This window comes from Rhinatrema bivittatum, chromosome 3, assembly GCF_901001135.1.
Source record: "Rhinatrema bivittatum chromosome 3, aRhiBiv1.1, whole genome shotgun sequence".
NCBI lineage: Eukaryota > Metazoa > Chordata > Amphibia > Gymnophiona > Rhinatrematidae > Rhinatrema > Rhinatrema bivittatum.
The window spans coordinates 352,620,301-352,642,322 of NC_042617.1; positions in this window are offsets into that span (position 1 = coordinate 352,620,301).

Consider the following 22,022-nt stretch of genomic DNA (forward strand, 5'->3'; position numbering starts at 1 on the left):
CTAACCTCTCCCATTAGATGCAAAATTATCCCATCCCTCCCCCAGACCCCTCCTTCTCAAAGAAAACATCCCCTGGTATCAGGACCCCCCAACCCCTACACCCCAACAAAAGCTATAATACCCCTCCCTTCCTCCCTCCCCCTCAACATCCCCTCTTCCCAAGAAAAAAAGCCCTGGTGTATTAGGGGACCCCTCTGCCTCAAAGAAGACTCATTGATGGGCTAGTAGGGGCCCAGAGAGTCCCTTCGCTCTGGGCCTTGTCGATGCCATTTTCCAAAATGTTGCCGACCAGCCATTGCCATATTATGTTACAGTGCTTATCACAAATTTTCTCTCCCTCTTTCTGCAGAGTAGTAAGAATAGGTTAGATGAATTTATTCCTCAACAATACAGCATAAATCCCATCCAAACTGTAGTAAAGATTTTGGTTTTGCTAGGCTGGAAAGAAGAGTCCTCTTCTGGTCTGATCAGGAAGTGCCATCTCTGGTTCTGAAGTCAGCTGTCCCACAGTACATAAGAACATAAGCTATGCCATGCTGGATCAGACAAAGGGTCTATTAATCCCAACAGCTTGTCTCCAACAATGTTCAATCCAGATCACTAGGAATTACCCCACAGATCCATTCCTTTTTGCTCACTCTCAGGGATAAGCCATAGTTTTATCAAAATCTGCCTGGCTAATAATTGTTTATGCACTTTTCTTTCAGGAATTTTCCAAAGCCTTTTAAATTCAGCTATCCTAGATGCCTTTCCACATCCTTCAGCAATAAATTCCACAGTTTAATTCCATGGTGAGTGAAAAAATATTTTTTTCAATTTGTCTAAAATATGATATCACTTAATTTTATGGCATGTCCCTTAGTCTTTGTAATATTTCAAAAAGTAAATAATTGTTCTCTATTTACCTGTTCAAGCCCATTCATGATATTATAAACCTCTATCATATCTCCTCTCAGTCATCTCTTTTTCAAAAAGAAGAGTCCTAACCTGTTTAGTCTTTCTCCATAAGGGAGCCATTTCATCCCGTTCATCATGCTCTTCTTTATATCTTTTTTAGTTCCGCTATATCTTTTATGAAATGGGACAGTCAGAATTGCACACATCACTCATGGTATAGTAACACCATGGATCAATATAGAGACATTATTATATTCTCTGTTCTGTTCTCTATTCCTTTCCAAATAATCCCTAATATTCTACTTGCTTTTTTGGCAGCCTGCACACACAGGCATGAGGATTTCAACATATTGTCCATAATGACACAAAGATTATTTTCCTGGGTGGTGGCTCCTAATATAGAACCAAGGATTGTATACCTATAATTTGGTTTGCTTTTTCCTTATGTGCATCACTGTTCACTCTTCCATCTTAAATTCTATTTGCCATTTAGAAGCCCTGTTCCTTTGTCTGTCAAGGTTCTTCTGCAATTCCTCATAATCTGCTTATGCTACATTGAATATTATTATGCAATCTGTAAATCTGATCATTTCTCTCATTGCTCCCTTTTCCAGATGATTAATGAATAAATTAAACAACACTGGTACTAGTACAGATCCCTGAAGCACTCCACTATTTATTTCTTTCCATTAGGAAAACTATTTCATACTACTCATTGTTTTCTATCTTTTATCCACCTGGCTAAAAGGGTATAATGAATGATAAAATGCTAAGAGAAATTAGGGAAGCTAACCAAATTGGTAGTGCAATAATAATGGGAGATTTCAGTTACCCCAGTACTAGGGATGTGCAGACAAAAAGTTTGCGTTCATAAGTTGATAAGTTGAAGGTGAGGGTCGATTTCGTTCAATATGGACATATGGAGAATCCCATAAGTTGAGGGTCTGGCCATACATTCACCGGTTTCCTAAATAAAAATTTAAACCCCTCACCCTCCAATCTCCCCCCAAGACTTACCAAAACTCCCTGGTGATCCAGCGAGGAGCCAGGAAGCCATCGCTGTTTTCCTTTGCGAGGAGCACGTGACGTCGGCGTCACGTCGGAGTGATGCGGACGTCACGTGTTTCTCTGCGCCTCCGCTCCGGGAGGGGGTCCCAACCGGAACTTTTGGCCAGCTTCGGGAGGTCATATATATAAATCATAAAACATTTTTCATAAAAAAAATTTTAAACTCACATTTTTATGAAAAATGTTTTATGATTTATATAGATATGATTATTTAAATATTTGGTTTTTTTTTTTAATTCTTTTTAGATTTTATATTTTTAGCCCCTGATGCAGCCTTAATTGGCGAAACTCGGCCGGAGTTGGGCTCTATATTACAATAAATTAATAAATCTTTCCACGGCATAAGGTTGTCTCTGTTTTTTTGCCTTGGCTACGTGGGACCACCTTCCGATTTGTTTTATTAGTTAAAATGGTACTGGCCAACCTTTGCCCCTATCTTGTGAGAGGGGCTAGTGGTGCCATTAGGACATCAAAATGGCATCAATTGGCAAAGAAGAGCCAAAGAGAAAATGCCAAAGAGAAGCGCTGAGGCCTGGATCTGGGCCTCGGCCTGACCCTGTGTTGAGGACCAGGCCCATATATCAGGATCTGGCCTCAGATATCAGGTCCTGACCGAGGCCCAGTCATTAGGACATAGCCTCTGGGTTGGGCATCAGTGTTGGGTGTGGATCCATGCTCTGGCCTAGGCTGAGGCCCAGGCATGGAGACCAAGTCTCCGGGCCAGGGCCCGTCACTGGGCTTGGGTCTGGGCCCTGGCAGAGGCTGAGGCCCAGTTATCAGGACCTGACCTCTGGGCCATGTCCTGGCATCGGGCCTGAGCCCAGGCCCTGGCCTAGGCCAAGGTCCAGGTATTAAGACTCAGCCTTTGGGCCAGGTCCCAGTGTCAGGACTCCATCGTTGGGCCAGTCCATAGGATTAGGCCTGTGTCAGGGCCCTGGCCTAGACTGAGACCCTGGCATGGGGACCCGGTGTCAAGTCTTTGCCTTGCATAGGGCCTAGACTGAGGTTGTGGCCAAGGCTTCTGCCTGGGTCTAGGCCCTGCATATGCCTAGGCCACAGTAGATTGCTGCAATCTCAACCTAGGCCCCGTGTAATGTCCCGACTTGGGCTGGGGCCTAGGCCTTCTGTGGATCCTCTCTAGACTGTGTAAGTGGGGGCTAGGGAGGATCTTGGCCCCAGCTTTTTTCCCTCAATGGAGGGATGGTTGAGGGGCATGGGAGGCTCTGGGAGGCCCTGTTTCTTTTTTTTTTCCATTTTTTTTTTTTTATTATATCACATGAAAAAATTAATTGGAGAAAAAGCCCCCCAAAAATGAAAGAAAAAACAAAACAAAATTTCCCTCTTCTTCTCACCCCTACAAAGTATCTCACGAGGAAATTAGAAAGTCATGGGATAGGAGGCAATGTTCTATTGTGGATTGAGTACTGGTTAAAATATAGAAAACAGAGAGTAGGGCTAAATGGTCAATTTTCTTTTGAAGGAAGGTGTCTAGCAGAGAGCCCCAGGGATCTATGCTGGAATTGCTGCTGTTTAACAAATTATTATGACCTAGAATTGAGAATAATGAGTGAAATGGTCAAATTTGCTAATGGTACAAAAATATTCAAAGTTGTTAAATCACAAGTGGTCTTTGAGAAATTGGAAGAGGATCTTGCGAGGTTGGGAGACAGAATCCAAATAGCAGATTGCATATAATGTGGATAAGTGCAAAGTGATGCATGTAGAGAAGAGGTACATAAAAAAAAACAAACTTGTAAGCAAGTCACTAAAGACATTAGATGACTGGGGAATAAAAGAGGCATTTTGGGAAGTTAATGTCTAAACACAAAAACTAAATTAATTCTTTGTTTCAGTGTTTACTGTGGAAGATGTTGGGAAGATAGCCATACCTTTTCTTGTAGATGATGATTCAGAAGAAATAAAACAAATGAAATTAGTGTGAATCTTGAAGAGATAAGAACATAAGTTTTTCCATCCTGGGTCAGACCAAAGGTCCATCAAGCTCATTATCTCATTTCATAAGAACCCGGCAGGATCCCTAATTTCAATAGATTCCATGCTGCTTATCACTGGGATAAACTGTGAATTTTCCCAAGGCCACCTTAATAATGGTTTATAGACTTTTCTTCCAGGAACTTGTGCAACCTTTTTTAAGCCCAGCTACTCTAATAGATTTTAACGCAGCCTCTGGCAACAAATTCCAGAGTTTAATTATGTGTTGAGTAAAAAAGTATTTTCTTCTATTTGTCTTAATTATTAGGTTTATCTCTTTGGCAAGTCTCTTCTAAATTATCTCTTGGCCTATTTTATTAACATTTTACATCTCATTTACTAGTGCTCATGCACCTTCTCATTTTCCTCATTAGGTCCTACTTTTTATTTTTTAAAGGATGTCTTTTTGGTTTTAATGGTCTCTTTCACATCACAATTTAGCCATGCCATTAGATGCTTGTTATTAACAATCTTTTTCAACCCATGGAAGACAATTTATCTGGGCTTCTAATAGGAGTAGCCTAGTGGTTAGAGCAGTGGCTACAAACTGGGGAGACCAGGGTTTAAGTCCTTATGTCACTCCTTGTGACCTTGGGCAAGTCACTTTACCTTCCATTGCCTCAGGTTGTTCTCTCAACCTAGCTTGATGGACTCTCTACCTGGGTAACATCAAGCTAGGTTGAGAGAACATTATACAAATCTCATCATTGAGTTTCCTCACTCTGAAGGACATCAAATCTTCACAAGACTGTACTGTTCTGTTCATACGTCTCACTCTGCATGTAAAAGTGGCTCCTAACCCCTAAACCTCACCTTGAGTTACTAGGTGGGCCTCCTATAGTAGCATAAATAGCTGCTTGCTATGGTGCCACCCCCAGAGACTCTTTCTCTTTCTCCCCCCCCCCCCCTTCCACATCTCAGTCCCTTCTCTCAGTCCCCTCCCACATCTCAGGCCCTTCCCCAGCCTAAGAATGCCCAAAACGGAATTTGTGAAAAAATTGCACTATGGGCATATTGCACAGCTTAATGCTAATGAAAAAAGTGTGGCTATTTTTAGCATTAAAACTGAGCCAGCCCACTTTTACAAAATTCCCACCCCAATTTTGCCCCACTCCCTCCCTTTTTAAAAATTAGCATCACACCATGCATTATGGTGCTTTTCACATGTGTTAAGGTGTTTTTCACATGCGAAAATGCCATAATGCGAGTTGATAAATGACCCTGTTAGATTGTGAGCCCTCTGGGAATAGGGAAACACCTACAGGTACCTGAATGTAATCCACTTTGAAGTACCAAAAAGTGGAATATAAATCTAAATCTCATGCAGATTTTTAACCCTTCCTTTCAATGTTCCCATCTCTCTCTCTCTCTCTCTCTCTCTCTCTCTCATCCTCCTACCTGCAATCTTGGAGTTCTACCCTATTTGAGTTACCTGGGTGGGGTGGAGTTTTAAGTCTGGGCCTTCTCACAGCCCCTCCCCCAGGGTTTCCATCTGGCTTCTGCAGTGAGACTTTTCTTCTTGCCTGCTTAACTTTTCTCCCTGTGGCTATGATAGAGACGCTTTTGCAGTGTTCCTTCTTTCTACTCTTGTTTTCTTGCTGCTCAGCTTTTCACCCCATTATAGCTTATAAATATCTCATCCCAATGCTAATCTTTGGATTTTAACCTAAGCTTGTTTGTGCTTTGTGCTTCAATACAGGTCATCATCTTAAATTTATGATCTTAGTTGATCTAAGATTATCCCATTCATCTAGAGCGAAGTGGGCAGGGAGATTTTTTCCTTCTCTTCTAACATAAAACCTTTAGGAAGCAATCTAATAATGCTTTTACAATGAGTGAATATCTGACTTATAAATCACTCTTCACTTTGGAGAAGAGTAAAATATGGGGATCAGAGCAGAGCTAGGTGTGTCTCAGATCTTGCTGTTAAATCAAACCAGTAAAGAGTCAAGACAGAGTTGGCTGAGGATTGAAAAATTATAATTCCACTGATCCTTTCCTCCCCCATTCTGCAGGTGGTTCAAATTAAATCTAAACTTGCTTGCCAATCATTAATTTGCTTTCAGATGCTTTCTATTTACAGAGTGATTTTTTTTCCCATTTACATACAGTGTTCACCTGCCAATATATCAGCTCACGTAATTAGGTAATTATGATGGTTCTGTCAAACATCATGCAAAATGCAAAAATATTAGTGTAATAAATATTTAACGTTTTTGATTGTTCAGCTTGTGTCAGAATACCCACCATTTCTACTTTCAGAAACTGCATCTGCTGGCCATAGAGAACTCCCAGACTGGCTGCAGGAAACCAAAATATTGGTAAAATAAATATAAAAATGGCTCCCATTTGTCTCTGAAAAAAAAAAAGTTATGAGATGAGAATGCAAGAACATAGTGAAAACTGGCCATCCTATGTCTTTTCCACCTCATCCTAAGAGGCGGTGATTCATGGAATAGCCCGTCCCATGACAGTCTGGAGCTGCAATCCTTCATGGCTTCTGTGGGGAACACTGTGTCAGAATACCAAGGCGAATAACTATTCAGCACACCATGGTCCTTCCAGCAGCTTGTTAAACCATAATTATAATCAAGATAGTATCACATTCACTACTTTATGCTAGGAAAATTAATAAAAGTAAGCAGAAAAGAAAACCAGTATACTTTTCCAAAGAGGCTACTAAACAAGTAAGGGCAGAAAGATTAGAATTCAAAAAGTACAAAGATCACAAAAAGGAGTGAGAATATCTAGTAAAGATGAAAGATTCAGGGAAACAAGTCAAAGTGTGAACAGAAGGAGAGATATTAAAAGAAGTAAAACAAGGTGATAACATTTTCATCAGGTATACCAGTGAAAAAAAGAAGACCAGAGATGGTATTGTAAGATTGAGAGCAGATAAGGAGCAATGTATGGAGAAAGATGAAGGAAAAGCAGAAATACTAAATACATACTTCTGTTTAGTAGTTTTCACTGAAGAAGGACCTCTGATATTTGCCAAGGGTACATATAAGAACAAGGAAGGTATAATACCATTTCCTGAGGAAAGTTTATATGTGCATCTAGGAAAAATGAAAGTGGGCAAAGCCATGTGGTGGACGGGATGCACCTAAGGATATTAAGAGGTAGATCTTCAAAAAATACGCGCGTGTGTACTTTTGTTCGTGCCACCGGCGCGAACAAAAGTACACACGCGCGCATATCTTATAAAAGTACACACGCTGCGCATATCTTATAAAATCCAGGGTTGGCGCGTGCAAGGCTGCGCAAAATCGGCAGCCTGCGCGCCGAGCCATGCAGCCTGCCTCCATTCCCTCCGAGGCCGCTCCGAAATTGGAGCGGCCTCGGAGAGAACTTTCCTTCTGTGTCCCCCCACCTTCCTCTCCCTTCCCCTATCTACTAGGGGTGTGCATTCGTTTTGAACTTAAATGTAAAACGCAACTTATTTTTGTTTTTTAACTTAAAAAAGTGATGAGGCGAAAACGATCGGATTTCCAACTTATTCAGGAGGCCCCCCCAAGCTGGCCAAAAGTTCCTTTTGGGTGCAACGAGGGTCCCAAAGCGAACGCGCGGGGAATCACGTGATGCCGCGTCACTCTGACGTGACGCCGACGTCACGTGCTCCTCGCAAAGGAGTTCAGAAATGGCGTCCTGACTGCCCGCTGGACCACCAGGGAGTTTTGGTAAGTCTTGGGGGGGGGATTAAGGAGAGTGAGGGGTTTAAATTTTTATTTGCACGTATGGACATAGACTCAACTTATGGAATTCTCCATATGTCCATATTGACCGCAAATGACCCCCCCTTTCGACTTATGGACTTATGAACATAAACTTTTGCTCTGCACATCCCTACTATCTACCCCACCCCCCAGCCCTACATAAATCCCCCCCCTACCTTTGTTGGGCAAGTTATGCCTGCTTGAAGCAGGCATAACTTGTGCGCGCCGCCCTGGCATCCCCCGGCATCCCCCGGCACAGGCCGCAAGGCCGGGGGACTCAGGACTGCCCTCCCTGCCCATCCCCGGACCGGCCCCGGACCCCCCCCCAGACACGCCCCTTCCCGCCCCTTTTAGGAAGCCCCGGGACTTACGTGCGTCCCGGGGTTTTGCGCGCAACAGCAGCCTATGCAAAATAGGCGTGCCGGCGCGCGAGTGCCCTGCGTGCGTAAATCCGGGAGGATTTACGCGCGCAGAGCTTTTAAAATCTACCCCTAAGGGAGCACAGAGATATCCTGATAGGTCCACTGTAGGATTTGCTGCTCAATAGATCTTTGCAGTTGGGCATAGTGCCACAGGTCTGGAGAAGGGTGGATATGATCCCTCTTCATAAAATTAGTAACAGAGAGGAGGTTGGAAACTTCAGATTGGTTAGCCTTATGTTAGTGGTGGAGAAATTGATGGGTATTCTTCTGCAGGTAAGGATAGTGGACTATCTACAAGCCAGTAGGGCTGTGCAATCATTTAGGATTAATTAGGCAATTTCAATGAAATTGCCTAATTCGTCCTGGTTCAGGGAACCCGAAAACCGAACCAAATGTTCCGAAAATTTAGGGAAAATCCGGTTTTCGGGTTTGTGCGCACTAACCTGAAATTTGGGTCCCCCGAATTACAAAGGCCCGAACAGCGGGAAATACGAAATTTCCCACAGTGGGCCAAAAACAAAGCCCAAACCAAAAGGTTCGGGCTTTGCACATCTCTACAAGCCAGAGAATTGTGGGATCTGAGGCAGCATGGTTTTACCGCAGCCAAATCGTGTCAAACAAATCTCATTAGTTTCCTTGATTGAGAAATTAGAGAATTAGATCAAGAACATGCACTGGATGTGGTTTATTTGAATTTCAGCAAAACTTTTAATACTGTCATGCATAGGAGACTCATTAATAAACTGAGCAGCCTGGGTGTGAGTCCCAAGATAGTAGCCTCAATTATAAACTAGTTGAAATGGAATTCTCTCTGAAGAGAGAAATGTGATATGTGGAGTGCCTCAGTCCTATGGCCAGTTTTGATCAGTATCTTTGTTAGTGATATTGCAGAGAAGTTAGAAGAAAAATTTTACCATTTTGCAGATGACACTAAGATATGCAAAAAAATGGAGACTCCTAAAGGAGCATACAGAATGAAAAGTGCTGTAGAAAGATTGAGGGGTAATCTAATACATGGTGGTTAAGATTCAATGCCAAAACAGGTAAAGTCATCACTTGAGGGTACAGAAATCAATGGGCATGTATACAATAGCTGATGAATATATGATGTGCACAGACAGGAGAAGGATCTCAGTGTGATAAGGTCAAATGATCTCAAGGTAGCAAAACAGTGTAGGTGGTGGCCAGAGCCAGAAGAATGTTTGGACTCACAGGGAGAAGTATAACCAGTAGAAAAAGAGAGGTAATAATGCCTCTTTACAGATCATTGGTGGGGCCTCACTTGGAGTACTGTGTGTTCAGTTCTGGAGTCCATATCTCAGAAAGGATATAGAGAGGCTACAGATGATCCTGATAAGGGCAACCAAAATGGTGCAAGGTTTATACCAAAAATCCTATGAGACTGAAGAAACTTAATAACTATACCCTAGAAGAGAGACAAAACAGCAGGGATATGCTACAGTCATTTAAATATCTGAAATGTATTAATGCACAATTATCTAAACATTTTCAATTTAAACTTTTTCAATGGAAAGAAGCTGTAGAACTAGGGTTTACGATATGAAGCTCCAAGGGGATAGATTCAGCAGGAGCATCAGGAGGTATTTTTTCACACTGTGGGCTGGATTTTAAAACCTACGCACGGGCGTAGATTTGTGTGTGCAACCTGGCGTGCACAAATCTACGCCCGATTTTATAACATGCACGTGCAGCCACACGCATGTTATAAAATCCAGGGTCGGTGCACACTTGTGAACTTTGCGCGTGCCGAGCCCTAGGGGAGCCCCGATGGCTTTCCCTGTTCCCTCTGAGGCCGATCTGAAATTGGAGCAGCCTTGGAGGGAACTTTCCTTCCGCCCCCCCCCCACTTCCCCTCCCCTCCCTTCCCCTCCCTAACCCACCCCCCAGCCCTACCTAAGCCCCCCTAACCTTTATTCTATAAGTTGTGCCTGCCTCCGGGCAGGCGTAGGTTGCACTTGCTGGCCGAGTGCCGGCATGTGATCCCCGGGGCTTGTGCGCACACGTCCCGGGGCTTGTGCACGTCGCCAGGCCTATGCAAAATAGGCTCGGCGCGTGTAGGGCTTTTAAAATCTGCCCCTAAGAGTATTGGATGCCTGGAATGCCCTTTCAAAGGAGATGGTCATGACAAGGACAGTGATAAGAGTTCAAGAGAGCATAGTATAAATATGGAGGATCTCTAGTGGCTAGAGAATGGCAATCTTGATGGAGTTACAATTGCAGTCCAAGGCAGTAATGATATGGCTGCCTTGTGCTTCCTGGAAGACATGGGGTAACCTATATAGAGTGGCAGTTGCAATCCTTAAGGGGACACAATGGGATTAGGAGTTGGGTTTCTAGTGGGAATTTGACCTGCTTTGGGTAGATGTTCAATATATAAACTCACAACAAGGCAAACCGCAAGGGTTTTTTTGATCTTTATCTGCCATCTTTTACTATGTTACTATATTATAGTATGTTAATCTGTAGAACATGCTGCTAGTATAATTCCTCTGCAACAGGAATTATAAAGTCAAATTTGGCAACTATGAATCTAAGGAAATTCCCCTTGCTCAGGGAGTCCCCCAAGGCTCCTCTCTCTCATCTACGCTATTTAATATTTACCTGCTACCCCTCTGCCAGCTCCTTTCCAGCCTTAAGTTACCCCACTATTTGTACGCTGACGATGTACAAATTCTAATTCCCATCACTGATTCTATACCGAAAACCCTTGATATCTGGCATGCCACACTCACCTCAATTAACAACCTCTTAAATTCTATCCAACTCACCCTTAATACCACAAAAACGGAACTCATGGTCATATCTCCTCCTACACCTTCCCATACTACACCCACAACACCTATTATTTTGCCATACACACAATTTTCTCACCAAATCCGTTACCTAGGAGTCATACTAGACGACCATATGACATTCAAAAAATGTATTAACGCAATACTGAAAGAATGTTTTTTCAAGATCCACACACTTAAAAAACTAAAACCACTACCACATTTCTCTTATTTCCGTACCGTATTACAAGCCATGGTCTTTTCTAAAATTGACTACTGTAATGCACTGCTATTAGGACTATCCAAAAATGCTATACACCCGTTACAAATCCTGCAGAACACTGCTGCTCGTATCCTCACCAACACTACTTCAAAGGAGCACATTACCCCCATTCTTAAGGGATTACACTGGCTCCCCATTCACTTTCGCATACAATAAAAGGCATTATCCCTCATCCACAAAGCCCTTCACAATCCAGAAATGAATTGGTTCTCTAACTCCTTACAATTTCATACTTCTAACAGGCTGACCAGAAATCCATACATAGCCACCTTGCAAACCCCCTCACCAAAACTCTTTAAATATACATCCACTAAGGCCCGCGCTCTTTCCCTAGCTGGCCCCATGTTATGGAACTCTATGCCTACTGAATTACGTCTTGAACAGTCCCCAACAATCTTCAAACAAAAACTCAAGACATGGTTATTTACCCAAGCCTACACATGATCCCTCTCTGCTCCTCCTCAATCACCTTCTACCCATCCCTTCAGTCATAATAGACACTATCCTTCTTGTATCACCTCCCCCTCCCTCTTCTCTTTTTCTCCCGTGGTAACCCTATATATGCTTGTATATAATAGCTACGCAGCTCTTATATTGCCTTTTACTCCACTCTAGTGCCTCTTCTAAGATGCAATGCCCTTTAATGCCTTGCATTCCCAATCTTTTACCTCCTCCCCTCCCGCCCCACCCCCCTGATTTCCCCTCTATTTTAATTTATAACTGGTTCTTCTATAAGTTTTGCCTTTTAAGTTAGTTTTTGTTACTACTGTTAGTTGCTTATATATTAGTTCTCAACTATTATTAATTTGTTCTATTCAACGCTACGGCGTATTTTGTTTTGTTATCTGTACACCGACGTGATATCTTTGATGAGCGGCGGTATATAAAAACCAATTAATAAATAGTACCATCTACATAAAGGATGGCTATTCTTTCAAATAATAGTTAGACATGGGAATACCCCCATGAAAGTAGCAACCAGCAGATACAAAACAGATTGTAGAAAGTACTTTTTCACTCAGGGCAAAATTAAGCTGTGGAATCAGTTGCCAGAGAACGTGATCAGTGGCCACAAGCAGAGTGGGGTTTAAGAGAGGTTTGGGCAAGTTGGAAGAAAAGTCCGTTACAAATTATAACCCAGGTAGACTAAAGACAGCTATTGCTATGCCTGGAAGTGAATAAGAGGAATTAGACTACTTTATGGGATCTGCCAGGTAGAGATGTGAATTCATTTGAAACAACATAGAGAATGCCATTTTCAAAAATTTGATAGAAAAAAACCCCACAAACTTTTGTGTTTTTCCTACTATTGTTTTTAGTTTGCACTATTCGGGAATCTGAAAAATTTATTTTTTTTTAAAAACCTAAATAACATGAAATTTGCACCCAGTCAACACGATAGAATTATTTTGGTCTGCATACTCCTATCAGATACTTGCAACCTGGACTGGCCGCTGTCAGAGATAGAATGATGGGCTGGGCTCTATGGACCTTGCTCTGACCTAGCATGGCAATTCTTTTGTTCTTATATTCCTTGTAATGTACAATATTTTCATATACAATTTAATCTCTTGTTTTAGGATGGCCATATATATTAATGTCATAAGGTCAAGCTAAGCCAGTACTAAATTTGATACTACACCTTACAGGAAGTCTAGCTTTTTATTTAAGGAAAACCATGAATGGCTTAGCCTTTCCTTTTTGATATAATGCTGTTTAGTTATTTTCAGGGCCAATAACTTTTAAAGAGGAGTCGTGTTATAAAATAGCCTAACCGTGCGGCCATGTGCATGCAATTTTAAATGGACATGCACCTTTGCACGCAAATGCCACTTTTACCGTGTAAGTGGGAGGATTTTAATAGGCACATGCACCGATGCCATGACCACTTTTCCCAATTCATTCCCATTTCACCCAAGTAAAGGATAGGACTTTCAAACCCCCCCCCCCCTAGTTTAATATCCTCCCTTCTCCCCTGTTAGCCCCAACCCTTAAAACCCCACCGATCTATTTATCTTTATTTTATTACTTACATTTTCTCCATACCAGAAGTAAAGTTACGGGGCAGAGGACCCCGGTGTGTGCTTGTATGCATAAATATTTATGCACTAATTTGAATTTGAAATCCAGGAACGCCCTTGCCCTGCCCAGACCCCACTCACACCCCACCCATTTTTTGGAGCTTTTTATTTGTCTGTACAGCGGGAGATACGCGCATATCCAGGTGGCTTTTAAAATCTGCTCAGCATGTGCCGGCCTAACATGTTCGAGTATCTCCCAGTTTTGGAACATGCTGGCCTTAATTCACCTTTATATTATTTGGATGTGCTCTATGCATTATGTACTTTTGAGCTTAGTGAAATGTCTCAGAGGATGTCCTGATGATAGTCCTGTTAATGCCACACTTGTATGCATAGTAGGATCAAGCACAGAGGGAGACGTAGGAGTGGGCAAAATCTATTTTTCATACGAAAGTACATACCGGCCTTCCTTATGCAGTATGATAACTAAGGTGAAGCTTCTGCAATGGTACCAAAATATTGGTCATGACGGTAAGTTATCGCCTTCATTTTGAAAACTATACAATCAATAAGTTACCGAGGAACTCTTCAGTTGTTAAGATGGTTCAAGATCAAAGACTGTCTTCTTGAGTTTCAACCAAGTTTTGTATTGGATAATTATTTTACCTTGAGGCACTCACTCTGTATTCATGGACTTATTCCATGGTTTAGCACATTTGTAAAAACCTTCGTTTAACTTTCATACTGTGGCTTGAGTCAAGATTTTTTTGTACCAGGATAATTATGGTTATTTTTTTTTATTTTTTTCTATATTTATTAGTAGGATAAAAAATTATTTTTTGATTTACAGGCTTATTTTTTAAATTGATGCATGAGTTTTCCATGATAATTTCTAGTACCGTGTGTTTATACATATATAAGCATTTTCTGGAGGGCAAACCTAGTTTTCAACTTTCAACTTCTTTTACCATAACATGCAAGGCTGTCCCTTTTAATATTTGTGCCTGACCACAAGAATTTCTCCATTCGATAATGGGAAAGCCAGGTTTGTGGTGAGTTGTCTGATTCCTGTGGATATCCACAACATCTGGCAGATGGCACTGTGCCGGCAATTAGCTGTCAGACATATCATAGAATGGAATGTGCAAAGTAACTTAATATTAATGACTTACTCATTTACTCTCAAGCAGATGTCCTTTTTTGAATAGAATCTAAAGCACTGTGGCAGGGAGCTATGGGAGGCTGGCACTGCCATCTCACATTCTAGACCTTTTCTCAAGATCAGTAGACTATGTCTGTACCCTTGAGTGTTCTCAATCTTTCACAACCAGTAGATTCACTAGAAAAAAAAAAAAGTATTTTACCATATTCTAAACTGCACTTACAGAAAAGATCCTGGAAATGCAAGGGAAGGAATTCAGTAAATACCTGGGATGCTGGGATAGGCCCAACTACCCTAGCAGTGCTGCTTCCAAAAGACTAAACTGAAGAGTAGACTTTCAATTTTTAAAAACTATTTTATATTTTAAAAATATTCTTTCCTTTAGTTTCTCTATATCACAGAGGGCACAGAAAGAAAGCAAAAGCAAAATGCAAATACGAGAATCTGATGACTTTAAAACGGAAACTAACAATCCAACAACAAATACTCAAAGATACAAAACATCCCCTCATAATTAGAAAACAATCATTTTAAGGTCAAGGTTTAGAGAATGTGAGATCAACTGATCTGCACTTGTCTCAAAAGTTGCTGTTTAAAGAAAACATCTCTTTAAACCTTTCATTAAACTCTGGGAGAGTTAAGGCAGGGCTTTGTTTAGTAGTCACTGCCTTAGCTCTCCCAGGGACATGGGAGTTTGAGTTTTCTGGTCTGCCGGCTCGCCAGAAGTCCACCCTAAAAACACTATTACCTAGGGGTCTGAATTGCAAACACTCTCATTATATACCATTCCTTGCACGTACCTGGATCAGTCCAGATTGTGGGTTGAGCCTCCTTTCCAGCAGGTGGAGACAGATTAAAACTGAAAGGATATCTGTAACTAGAGATGTGAATCGGAACTGGAATTGGTTCCGATTCACATCGTTAATTTTTTTTTGTGCGGCCCGATCGCGGTTTTGTTTATCGGCTGCGCCCAAGCCGATAAACAAAAAAACCCACCTGACCCTTTAAAACTGTTCCCTTAGCTTTCCCTACCCTCCCGAACCCCCCCAAAACTTTTTACAAGTATCTGGTGATCCAGTGGAAGTCCCGGGAGCGATCTCCCGCTCTCGGGGACGTTGGCTGCCACTAATAAAAATGGCGCCAATGGCCCTTTGCCCTTACCATGTGACAGGGTATCTGTGCCATTGGCCAGGCCCTGTCACATGGTAGGAGTAATGGACGGCCGACGCCATCTTTAAAAATGGCACGGGCCATCCAGTGCTCCTACCATGTGACAGGGGCCGGCCAATGGCACGGATACCCTGTCACATGGTAAAGGCAAAGGGCCATCGGCGCCATTTTGATTAGTGGCAGCCGACGGCCCGAAAGTGGGAGATGGCTCCCAGGACCCCTTCTGGACCACCAGGTACTTGTAAAAAGTTTTGGGAGGTTCGGGAGGGTGGGGGAAGCTAAGGGAACAGTTTTAAAGGGTCGGGGTGGGTTTAGGGATTGTTTTGGTGTGCCGTTTTTCCCGCCCTCCCCCAAAACGATAAGAGAACCCCAGGAACAAAATTGTGGGGTTCTCTTATCGAGAGCCCCCGATTTCTGACAATTTTAAAAATATTGTCCGATATTTTCAATCGTCCGAAGCCCAATTTACATCCCTATCTGTAACCCTTTAGTATTTGTCTGTCTCCAGCAGGTGCAGCACGTCTCCTGATCCAGGCTAGTCAGCCTTCTTTTTCTTCCTTCCTTCTGGGATCAAGCAAGTACTTATTCCTTAGGGATTTTGTGGTTTTTTTCTTCCTGTTAAAATAAAATTAAAAGGTTAGTCAGGAAGTTATAGAATTTTTCTTCAGGAGACGGCTCCGTCTCCTGGCTCTTGCCGGACTCAGGAGGGCTTTGCCCCTTGTGCAGTGCATAGCCTGTTTCCATTACTGCTTCCAGGTGTGGGGACTGAGTCTGGTAGTCCAGTGCTCGTCTCCCCCCCCGGCTGCCGAAGGGTCTTAAATGTATGCTGCTGTGCTCAGTCTATTAAAAAAAACAAAAAACAGAGGCACAGAAACAGGTTTAAGTTTAAAAGTATTTCCAGTACTTTTATTACTTACCTACAGCAGCAGACCAATATTCTTTATCTTTGTTCCCCACCTGGGCTTGAACTGGCAGCCAGACAGGCAGGAGTTTCCCCCCTGCTTCACTCTGGGCCTCCAGGCTGTCAATCAAACTTTTTTCTCTGCAGCTTTTTTTCTTCAGTGCGGCTCTCTCTTTGCCACGGGCAGGCAGCCTGCCTCTTCTCTGCCAGCCCCCTTCGCGTTTTTTGCGAGGGGTCCTCTCCTCTGCCTCCCTGCCGGGTGGAGGAGGTCTCTCCTCGGCAGGGCAGGGAACGAAAGGAAAGACCCTTGGAGAGACCTTCTTGGAGAAGAGAGGACTAACGAGATTGGGACGGAGTGTGCTGAGATACCCAATTCCACACAAACAGATTCAAAAACGTTCCAGATACGCACATACGCCAGGGAAGTCGACTGTTTCTGGGCCCGCAGCAAGGTGGAGATGACTTCCTCCTAATAGCCCTTGCGCCTTAGACATCGCCGTGCAAAAGCCAGGCCGCTAGACAGGAGCGATCGGCCTGGTCAAAAGATATAGGTCCTTGACGAAGGAGCCGAGGAAGATGGCATAGCCGCAGAGGTCCGTCCGTCGCTAGGTTGAGAAAATCCGCGAACCACGGCCTGAACAGCCACTCTGGTGCTACCATAACCACGGGACCCCAGTGGAGTTCTATTCTTCTGAGAATTTTCCCAACCAAGGGCCATGGGGGGAACACATACAGAAGGACATCCGCCGGCTAAGGGAGCGCCAGAGCATCTACGCCCTCCGAGTCATGTTCTCTCCAGTGGCAGAAGAACCAATTTGCCTTGGCATTGCGAAGGGTCACCATGAGGCCCAGGTGGGGGGGGGGGGGGGGACCACCTGGGCCTCATGCTCCCCCTCTGCCACCTACTGGCTGGTCTGGGTGTCATACACTACATTTATGCTGACGACATTCAATTGATTCTACCAATTGAAGAATCAATTGAAAAAACACTAAACTTTGCAATGCTATACCTAGACATAATTAAACAACTATTAAACCAAATGGAACTTGTAATCAACATTGAAAAAACGGAATTTATACATCTAGAGCGAAAAAACATCGAAATAATTCAAAATCCCATTAGACTTAAAAATGACAAATCAGTAGACTTAACTGATAAAGCTAGAAACCTAGGAGTAATTATAGACACGGAACTGAGCCTTAAGCAACACATATCAATAAAAACAAGAGAAGGCTACGCCAAACTTATGATCCTTAGAAGACTAAAACCATTATTAAATCAGGAACAGTTTCGTACAATACTACAAGCTTTAATATTTGCCAGCACGGACTACTGCAACACACTCTTCCTAGGACTGCCATACACCACTATCAGGCCACTGCAAATACTACAGAACTCGGCTGCCAGAATACTTACTGGTAAAGGCAGAAGAGATCATATCATCCAAACACTTGCAGATTTGCACTGGCTCCCAATAGAACAGAGAATTCAATATAAAGCACTATGCACAGTTCATAAGCTAATAAACGACGAAAACTCAGACTGGCTAAACAACGCATTACGACTACATGTCCCCCAAAGAAATCTCAGATTGGCCAATAAAGCTCTACTAACCATACTATCTTTGGCAGGACATTTACTATGGAACACATTACCACTAGAATTAAGACTAATGAAAGAAATAAAACTCTTCAAAAAAGGCTTAAAAACTTGGCTCTTCAAAAAAGCATTTCACAGTGAGGTAACGGAATAACAAATGCACAAAACAGGAAATCGCCAAGATAAAGCAGTATTGCCTACTTTTGTTATTTTCTCACAATCTAAGTATTAAATTATAAAGACAGTTAATAGTAAATGGTAACCTCACCCTCTCACATTTAAGTATATTATCGAACTATGCAACCGCATAATAATGGCACCCTTGGATAAATTAGAAACGACATATTTGTGCCTAACTGTAAACCATTGTGATGGTGCTCTACTTTACGATGGTATAGAAAAGTTTTTAAATAAATAAAATAAATAAATAAAATACAGGTCTCCCCTCTTGGCTCTATCCTGGGTTGGGTAGAAGGTCATCACTGAGCGGGCCACCTGGATGTGATTTGGTGCTTGAAGGGTGTCAAGCATCTACGTCCACCTTCTCGGCCGCTTGCCCGTCGAGGAGTTTTAATCTGGGTTTTCGGGCCCTCTGTGTGGCTCTGTTTGAACCTCTCCGTCATGCTACCTTGAACGCTCTTACGCTTAAGACTGTCTTTTTGGTCTCTATCTCTTCTGCTCGTCGGATCTCGGATATCCAAGTGCTGTCCTGTCAGGAACCTTTTTTGCGATTTTCCGATTCCGGGGTATCCCTCATGACGGGCCCTTCCTTCTTAGTGAAGGTTCTTCTAACCTCCATGTCAACCAGTTGGCAGAATGCCCTGCATTTTCCCCTGTGACTGGGGACGATCTCCATAAACTTGATGCCATATGGGTTCTACTTCGCTATCTCCTGGTTACCAATGGCTTTCGGGTCTTGGTCCATCCTTTGTCCTCTGGAGTGGACCCAATCGGGGTAAGCCGGCTTCTAAGACCACTATAGCACGGTGGTTGAAGGAAACGATCTCTGCCTATCTTTGTCAAGGTCGGGCGGTTCCCGAGGGCCTCACGGCTCATTCACTGAGTTCTCAAGCTACTTCCTGTGCGGACAGTCAATCAGTCTCTCCGCAGGAGATTTGCAGTGCCGCCACTTGGACGTCCTTGCATACTTTTGCTCGACACTACCACCCAGATGTGCAAGCTCCGCTTCTTGGTTCTTTTGGGCTACAAGTGCTTCGAGCGGGACTGTCTCGGTACACCCGGTTTAGGGAAGCTTTGGTACATCCCACAGTCTGGACTGATCTGGGTACGTACAGGGAAAGGAAAATTAGTTCTTACCTGTTAATTTTCGTTCCTGTAGTACCACGGATCAGTCCAGACGCCCTTCCCTGTTTGTCTTTTTTCTGTCCTCTCGAAGCTTGTTTCTTTTGCAGATTCGTAGATTTCCACACATCTTTTTTGTGCATGAATACTGAGCAAATACACCGGAAGCCTTGGTTGCTCAGCACCAAGTACATGCAAGAGCGGTTAGTCATACCATATCTCTTACATTGTTCTACATCTGCTCCATTGAGCTTTCTGGTTACTTGCTTGATCCTATTCTGGTTTTGTTGTTTTCAGCTTTGACAATGGTTATACTGAAGGGATCCAGGATAGGCTCTGTCCTCATATAGGATATCCTTTCAGTTTTAGTTTGTCTCCACCTGCTTGAAAGGAGGCTCAACCCATAGTCTGGACTGATCCGTGGTACTACAGGAACGAAAATTAACAGGTAAGAACTAATTTTCCTTTTTTTCTTTCATTTCAGGGTTGTTGGGTTTTGTTTTGTTTTTTTTAATTCTCATTTCAACTGTTTTCTGCTGTTTTAAGGAGTGTGCTAAAATATTTAGCATGCACTAAAACCAGTGAATGTGCATTAAATGGTTTAGTGCATGCTCAATCGTCAGCGCAATCTGAAAGAAAAAAATGACATGAAACAAAAGTTGTTGTGCTTTATTCTTTTGAAAGCAAGACAAAATAGCACAGTGTAAGTTGATACTTTCATGTCATCATGAAATGACCTCACACACCTGTCAGCTTGCAGTCTTCACAAAATAAGGTCTAGCTCACTCGCAAACTCTTCACGGGGGCTTTCCCTGCTGATTACTGATTTGGGTTTCCTTTTTGGCATGTGCGTTTTTTTATTTCCTCACAGATACAGAGTCTGTATACCCCGATCACAGAGCCACAAAACTGTCTTTAGAGATTGATCGTAAAGTACCTAACTTACTCAGAAGAGGTAAGAATGGGCGGCTAGAGCTTGGAAATAAACCAAGATGCCACATTTCTCCAGTTTGATCTTCTCTACCCACTCACTCTCTGTCAAATCCAGGGCAATTCACTTTCATTCCCAATTCACCTAGCTTTAGCCGAGTAATAACAATATTTATTTAAAACATTTATAATCCGCATATGCAGGGTTCTACGAGGAGTACAACAGCATGCTTTTTTGCCTTCCTCTCCTGCATTCCCTGAAGGCTTTCATTACAGTTCAGGTACCAAATGCACATTGACAAGTGTGACAGGGTGCCTTCAGGACTCCCATAAATCACTTTTCCTTCAGTCGCTGGAAGAAATCAGAGGCAACCAAAGAGTACTCCATAGCCACTTCTCCTTGATGCATGGCTTATTAGTCATTTATTTACAGTGGCTAACAGGGATAGTTCTGCACTTTTTAAACAGGTAATGTAACCTTTGTTCCACTGACTGGCCTGTTGCAGAGGCTCACTTGGGAGTGCTGGGGCCACGTTTTGATCCATGCGTGCAGGTTCTTTTCCCAACAGAAAGTGAGGAGGGGAGTAAAGTATTTCAAAGCCCTTAGGCTGTCTGGAGGTCTTCTGCTATCTTCCAGTAAAATAAGCACACTGCACACAGTCAGCTAAAAATAAATAAATCCTTTCACTGGTTAACTCGGTTGGAGGTGAAATAAACAGCAAGTACATATTAGGATTTGTGAGTATGTGGGCCCCTGGGCCGAGGTGAGAGATGGCACTGCCCACGGGGAGGATCCCTGTGAGCCTCACCATCAGGGAGGTGAGGTCTCAGCTGTGATGTTCACAGGACAACAGGTGGTGGAGAGAGAAAGAGAGTAGAAATGAAGGACTGAGACTGCCAGAGAGAGTGGCCCCAGGTGGTGGAGGCAGGGAACGTCAGCTCAGGCGCTGACGAGAGGTCAGGCTAGAAGGTCCATGATCTTTATTAAAAGAATTAGAGTGCCATGGCCCGGAAAGCGTGGCAGGGACACACACAGACGCTGAGGTGTATCAAGTCTGTGAAGTGGGGTATTCCCACGAAGGAGTCCTCTGGTAGTGAAGAGTCGGCAGTGGTCTGCGGAGCAGGGTTCACTAATGAGGGTCCTTGGTAGCGATGGCACGGCAATGGTCCACAAGCGGGGTACACTGAGAAGGATTTCTCTGTAGCAGCAGTACGGTAGTGGTCTGCAGAGCAGGGTACACCGAAGAGGGTTCCTCTGTAGCAATTGCATGTTAGTGGTCCGCAGAGCAGGGTACACTGAAGAGGGTTCCTCTTGTAGCAGTAGTATGACAAGGGTCCGCAGAGCGGGGTATGCCGAAGAGGATACTTCTTGTAGCAGTAGTATGGGAATGGTCCACAGAGCAGAGTACTCACAGGAGAAGAGTGATAGTTCCAGAGAAAGCCCCGGGGAATGGAGCAGGCAGCGATTCCAGGAAGAAGGCTCTCCATGAAGCGGATAACCAGAGATGAGAGGGGCCTCCGAGGAGCGGGTACCTGGAGTGTCTCACACCAGGAAGCAGGAACTGGAACCAGAGTGATAGCGAAACGGATTCAGCAATGAGGGAACTTGTTGCCAAGTCATAGGTAGGCAGGGCCAGCCTGCTTAAGAGTCCTTGAAAATTTACGTCATCCAAGGGGGACGCCCCCGAGGTTCCCACCATGACGTGCATAAAGTCTGGGCTGGTAGTGCACACCTAAGGAACTCCGGGGTGAAGATGGTGGTCGGC